The sequence below is a fragment of the Microtus pennsylvanicus genome, chromosome 19 (genome assembly GCF_037038515.1).
Source record: "Microtus pennsylvanicus isolate mMicPen1 chromosome 19, mMicPen1.hap1, whole genome shotgun sequence".
Lineage (NCBI taxonomy): Eukaryota > Metazoa > Chordata > Mammalia > Rodentia > Cricetidae > Microtus > Microtus pennsylvanicus.
The window spans coordinates 32,745,427-32,752,624 of NC_134597.1; the positions used below are offsets into that span (position 1 = coordinate 32,745,427).

The window sequence follows — 7,198 nt, forward strand, 5'->3', positions numbered from 1 at the left end:
GAGTTACAGGTGGTTGTAAGCCACTGTAACTGAGTGCTGGGATAGAACCCAGGTCCTCTAGAAGGGCGGCCAGAGCTCTGGATCACCAAGCCGCCTACCAGCATTTCTTTCTTATAAGCAGAACCAATGTCAAGTTGTTTAGGGTGACTCTACAGTGTGTTTAATAGTTACTTCATTTGTTTTTGAGGTTTTAGGGGTTGAATCTTGGGTCTCTCCAGCATGCTAGACAGTGCTCTACCAGAGCTATTCCAACCCTGGTGTGCGTGTGTGTGTGTGTGGATTTAAATGTTATCATGTGTGTGTGGATTTGAATGTTATCGTGTGTGTGTGTGTGTGTGTGTGTGTGTGTGTGTGTGTGTGTGTGTAGTGCGAGGCTGGATGCATATGTTCACGCCTGTCAAGCATGAGGTCACTTGGATGCTGTTCCTCAGGAAGTTCAGGTTTGTTACCACCTTGTTTTTTCAGACAGGGTCTGTCCTTGGGATCAGCTCACTGATCTGGCTAAGCTTGCTGACCAGGGAGTCCCAGGATCCTCCTGTCTTACCTCCCCCATGAGGGCAGGTCTTGAACTCTTGATCCTCCTGCCGCAGTCTAGTGAGTGCTGAAATTACAAGTCTGAGCCACCAGACCTGGGTTACTTCTGTTTCTGGACACAGTGTCTCATGTTGTCCCGACTGGCCTGAACTCCTGGTCCTCCTGCCTGTCCCTCCAACTGCTGGGATTGTACAGGTGTGTGCTGCCATTCCCAGCTGACTTTTATTTCCCAGTTCAGGTAAAATCTATAGTTGAGAAGTTTGGGAAATAACTGTTACTACCTCTAACTACAAAGCAGGGAACTAAGCAGAGTAAATAATAAATAAAAAAAATAAATATACAGGGGCTGGAGGGATGGCTCAGTGGTTAAGAACACTTGCTCTTCCAGAGGATATATACAGCTTGCACCCCAAGCACTTGCGTGGTGGCTCACAACTGTCCATAACTCCAGTTCCGGGGTGCACACAATACACAGACAAACATATGAGCATAAAGTACATGTAGGATGAAATAAAGAAATCTAAAGCTAAATAAATAATTTAGAAATTCTGCATTGCCCTGACATTTCTGACTGAGAGGAGGTAGCAGTCCCAGGGTCAGTGCACCAACAGGGCTTGGAAGGAGACAGGGGGTGGGGGTGGGAAGATGGAGCCCCATGTGATATCATGATGGGTGGAACGTGTTTTGTCCCTGCTGCTGACTGTGGTTCACCACTTCCTTGAGAGACCTGCTCTGGGCAACCTTTCTTTCTGAAAGCTCCAAGTCATTCACGACTGTTTGGGTCTGAACATGACAGGTGCTGGGGAAGTTCATCTGCTGGATGCTTCTTCCCAGCTGGTGGCTCTATTTGGGGAGGCAGTAGCCACTTTCAGAGGTAGGGCCTAGCTGTCAGAGGGAGGTCCCTGGAAGGGAGCATTTGACCAGGTGCCTGGTTCTTTCTCGGCTTCTTATCTGCTATGATATTCTCCTTCACCATTGGGCCCAGGATTGTGGTCTGACACCAGGAACCAGAATAAATCCTCATGAATGAAAAGTCTAACTAGCGGTGAAGAATTTTTTTTTTTTTAAAAGGATAACTAAAACACATTACCACAGAATTCCCCATCAAACCACACAAGGTCACCTTCAGGCTTCTCACACACAGAGGCCAGTGCTTCACATGTCTCCACAACGCAGACCAGTAGGGCTCCTGTCTCCACAACGCAGACCAGTAGGGCTCCTGTCTCCACCATGAGGACCAGTAAGGCTCTTAGAACTTTCTAAGGAATGTTTACAAATCCCAACCTATGGACGGCTTCACGTGGACTCCCTATCCAGACCCTTCCCTGTGGCCCTGGGGAGGAAGCATGTCTCATCTTCCATGGCCTCTGCACAGGATGCTGTCTGGTCCACAGTAACTTAAAATCACTTGCTTTGAAGAAGAGCCCAGGAGCTTCACTCTTTGATGTTGTGTTGGTGACTCACAGCTGGAAGGTGCAGCCCATCATGGTGGGGAAGGCATGGCAGCAGGAGTTTGAAACAGCTGAGCACATCACATCTGCAGTGGGGGGATGCTGATGGAGACATGCAACTAGCTTCTTCACTTCTTCCCTCTAGGACCCCACCCCATAGCATGGCGCTGCCTACATTAGGGTGGGTTAATGAACCCCACCTGGAAACGTCCTCGCAGAAATGACCCGAGGTTTATCTCTTAGGTGATTCTAAATCCTGTCAACAACCAAAATTTACCATCACAGCTGTGTCCTTGGAAAGTCCTTACACATGACCCACATTCCTACATGTTGACATCTGTAGAGGTCAGTGCTCAGGCAGATGGAACACGTGGTTGTTGTGGAAAAAAATACCCGGTTCCGGATCCCAACCCTGGGAGAAGGTGGGAGAGCCTACTGAGTCCAAGGGCACCAATGTTAAAAATGCTGCAGGTCCCTGAGTGGCAGCAGTGGGCAGCGGGCCCTGAGACCATGCCCATAGGTCCATGAGCGGCGACAGGCAGCAGGCAGTGGGTCCCGAGACCAAGGCAGGCCACAAAGGCAGCTGGGTCACAGGCAGGAAGCCATGTGGCTGGTAAGAGACCATGGTGTCTCTTGACTCCGCCCTTCTTTCTCCCAGCATTCAGTTCTGTCTTCCCTGCCTACCTAAGTTCTGCCCTATCAATAGGCCAAGGCAGTTTTTAATTCATTAATGGGAAATCCCACACCAAACAAAGAGACCAGCTATACCAGGATGTGACCAGCACCCAGTTTTCTCAGGTTTCCCCCTAAAACGACACTCATAAATAAGCAGGAAGCAGTCTTGAGAATCCGCTGCCCCAATTCCTTTAACCTGTTGTGCCTAACCTCCTTTTTTATCATAAAAAATGTGATGGGAATGTAATGGTCTGTCCTATCCTTTTAAGAGACAAGCCACGCCCACTCCCACCCCATCCACTGAGGCAAGCTGATCTTCAGAGTCCAGAGTCTTTCCCTCTCTCTCCCCCTTCTCTCTCTCTCTCTCTCTCTCTCTCTCTCTCTCTCTCTCTCTCAAAGAGGCAGCTTCTGTCTCTCCCTTCACCCCACGTATCCCCTTCCCCCTCTCTGCTTTCTCTCTCTCTCTGCTCTTCCCCCTCTTCCCCTTCCCTTCCATAACCCACTAAATAAATATTTAACTTCACTCTGCATGGTGTGCCTATCCATCTCGGTGTCTCACCTGCCACATAGCAGCTTAATATTTTTAATATTAAAAATAATATTAAAGTCAACTCCCATGTACTGGAACATAAGACAATGAACTCATACATTAGTAAAACCCAAGGTGGCCATATTAGATCGGCAGGACCACCATACCCAGATAGCACCAACTGGGTGGCTTAGAACAACAGAAGTTTACTTTCTCAGTTCCGCAAGCCTGAAGTCAAGGTATCTGCAAGGCTGGCTTCTGTGGGCTGTGAGAGAGAACTGTCTATCTGTCGATGGGCTCTGGAGGACTGGCTCGTTGCCAGTGGCTTTGGCTTCACGAAGCATCCCTCAGTCTTGGCCTCTGATGTAATAGCCACATGGTATTTTCCCCTGTGTATCTACATCCTTCCAGGTCCCTTTGCCGGGATAGAGTCTTATGTAGCCCATGCAGGTCGAAAACTTGCTGTATATCTGAGAGTAACTGTATTCTTGACCCTCCTGCCTCTCTCTCTCAGGTGTTATGCTGGAGAACCTCCTTCAGCCAATGGCCTTTGAGATGCTGGACCAGAGTTGAGTGTGGCCTGATGCATGCTCACAAGCCCACTCTCTCTCTCTCTCTCCTGGCTGCTAACTTTGGTTTCTGTTCCCCTTTCGTGTAGAGGACTGTGATCTCTGAGTCCCCCCTAAATAAAGAACCCTTTACCACACTCAGGTCTGAGCTAGTGTGGGACTACTTCATTTGTGTGCTCCTACAGTGTTGGGGTGACAGACATGTGCCACCCAGACTACTACCTCCTCCTTTTTTGCTTTTGCAACAGGATCTGGTCAGGCTTAAAACACCAATCTCCTGTCTCCAGTGACTGGGTGCTAGGATCACAGGTAGGCACCACTATGCCCGGCTCGTGTTCCTTTTCCAGTTTTGCCCGTCATGACTGCCACTCAGGGACTGTGAAGGGGATGAAAGGGGTGGTCCTCCTTGACCCTCCTGCGCCACCCCCTCAGTCGCTACAACCACTGGCCCTCCCCTCTGAAGCCCCTGTGTGCTCTTGACTCTGCTTCAACTTTGCGAAGTCAGCTTCATTCTGTCTGGCACCTTCCCTTTGATTAAATTTTCTCATGGTGGCCTGCTAAGTTCAGTATGATTACAACTTCTAACCCAGCTAACTCTTAAGAACCGTTGACACGTCTGTGTGTTCAGAGTGCACCGAAAAGGGAGAGCTGGGACAGCAGCTCTCTTGTAACCTGTGACTCGGAACCTGGGTCCTGTGTTACTGTGGATTATAGGGATGAGTCCTTTTCTGCCTCCTCCAACTCAAATAACCAGATTCCACAATAGCAGCGACTATGACAGACAAGCGAGGGGTAAGGCTGTCAATCCAGCACGCTCTGCTTCCCGGGGCCTGGAAACGGAGGAAGCATCTTCTCTGGTGGGTATCTATATTTTGAGCTTTCCAATCTTTTCCCCCCACCATTGCAATTTTTAAAAAGCCACTTAGGAAATACACTTAGACATGGTCCTGCTTAGCTTGAATGCAGTGACAGGGGAATCTAAGCAGGTGATGATCCAGGCAGCTCCCACGGTTGAGGTTTGGAAAGTTCAGGGTTTTTTTTTTTTTTCACACTGCAAAAACTATTTTGTTTTCTAAAATTGCATCCGGGGCACTCACTTAGGATCCAGTTGCTTCATATACTGGAACACCCCCCTCCAACAAAATTGCATTGCTATAAGCTCCTCCCTCCACAACCCTACCTATCAGAACAAAGGAGAGAGACAGAGAGACAAGAGGCCATTATTTAACTTCTGCTAGGTCGTTTAACAAACATGATGTCCCCATCTGAACCCCTGGGATCTGTCACTATGTTACTTTGCCCAGTTGGAAAGGGGGCTGAAGCAACAGATGGGCAGATGGAGTTAACTCTGGGTTAGCCAAAACTTCACTGGCAGGAATCTACAAGGGCATGAAAACACCGGGGAGAGCTGTATGCTAAAAACGGGGAGTGATGAGTGCACGGAACAGAAGATTGTAAAGTGGGCAGGGCAGATGGAAAGAGGGACGTTGTTCCTCCTCCCAGCCTTGCTTACAGATGCCCCAGTGGGACTTGGAGGAAAAGGGACGAGTCCTAAGCAGGTCCGTGGACAGTTTTTAAGCCCCACCCTGGGCTCATGGGGATCCTGTGGGTCGTTAGTCAAGGGCCCCTCCAGGTAGAGCCTCCATCACAGGCCTGATTCTGTCTTCTTCTAGATCCATGTGCTGAGTCTCCCCCCCTCTCCACTCACTCTTCTGAGCTTGTTCGCCCTCCCCAGGATGAGGGGGTTTCTCTGGTGGTCCCTGGGTTTTAAGAGGGGTCACAGCACAGATGTAGGCACAGCTAGAGAAAGGTTGTAGGTGATGCTCTAAGGTCACATCTCAAATGTCAAGGTGCCACCAACTGGGGATCCCCTGGAGATTTTTGACTATTAAAACGCAGATTGTGGGTGCGCATTGGCACTTCCAGCGCTGTGGGGAGGGCCTGCGAGGACCTTCAGGTTGCTTCGTCATGTAATCCTGCATCTCCCCACTGCCCGGAGCGGTGATCTCCGTGAGCATGCATGCTGTATACAATCCATAATATATGATGACATTGAAAATAAAGTGGTTGCAGATCTAGGATGCGGTTCTGGAGTACTTAGCATCGGGGCTGCGATGTTAGGAGCAGGGCTGTGTTGGATTTGACATAGACGAAGACCCACTGGAAATATTTACTCGGAATGAGGAAGAGTTTGAGTTAACAAACGTGGGTATGATTCAGTGTGATGTGTGCTCGTTATGTAACAGAATGTCCAAATTATTTGATACCGTAATTATGAATCCTCCCTTTGGAACCAAACATAATAAAGCTACAGATATGGCTTTCCTGAAGACTGCTTTGGGAATGGCAAGAGCAGCAGCATATTCTTTACACAAATCCTCAACTAGAGAACACGTTCAAAAGAAAGCTGCAGAATGGAAAGTCAAGACTGACATTATTGCAGAGCGTCGATATGACCTGCCAGCATTATCCAACTCTCATAAAAAGAAATCAGTGGACAATGAAGTGGACCTAATTCGCTTTTCTTTTTAAAAGCTTCTGAAGACAAAAAGCAGCTTAAAATCTAACTAAGATGAATAAAAACAATGCTTACTAAAAAACAAAACAAACAAACAAAAACCACAAATGCAGCTTGTGGTCCTGCTGACCTAGTGCTGAGATTTCTTTCTTTTTCATCTGAGACAGAGTCTCAGGTAGCCCAGGCTGGTCTGAGCTCTCCATGTAGCCCAGGCTGCTCTGAGCTCTCCATGTAGCCCAGGCTGCTCTGAGCTCTCCATGTAGCCCAGGCTGCTCTGAGCTCTCCATGTAGCCCAGGCTGCTCTGAGCTCTCCATGTAGCCCAGGCTGGTCTGAGCTCTCCATGTAGCCCAGGCTGCTCTGAGCTCTCCATGTAGCCCAGGCTGCTCTGAGCTCTCCATGTAGCCCAGGCTGCTCTGAGCTCTCCATGTAGCCCAGGCTGCTCTGAGCTCTCCATGTAGCCCAGGCTGCTCTGAGCTCTCCATGTAGCCCAGGCTGCTCTGAGCTCTCCATGTAGCCCAGGCTGCTCTGAGCTCTCCATGTAGCCCAGGCAGGCCTTGAATTCCTGGTCTTCCTGCTTCTATCTCCCAAGTACTGGGATTCTAGGCTGCCACAGTCTGGGGGCTCTGCATTTCTAACAAGCTCCCAGAGCTGCTGCTACTGCTGCTGCTGCTACTGCTGCTGCTGCTGCTGCTGCTGCTGCTGCTGCTGCTGCTGCTGCTGCAGGCAAAGTCAGCTGGGCATGGAACTCACTGTACTTAAGGACGGGGGTTCATACCTTAGAGCACTGCTTCAGGCCATGCATGGCTGTGTATGCATTCTCGTGAGACAGGGTCTGGCAGCTTTCTAGGTTCAAGGCTGGCCTGGTTATAGAGCAAGTTCTGGAGCAGTCAGGGCTACACAAAGAAACCTCGTCTCAAGAGA

At 49.3% G+C, this 7,198-nt stretch overlaps 1 pseudogene; it reads left to right on the forward strand.

Moving 5' to 3' along the window:
* The first annotated feature begins 5,778 nt into the window (after positions 1 to 5,778).
* LOC142838391 (rRNA N(6)-adenosine-methyltransferase METTL5 pseudogene) lies at positions 5,779 to 6,384 on the forward strand (annotated as a pseudogene).
* The last annotated feature ends 814 nt before the right edge of the window (positions 6,385 to 7,198 follow it).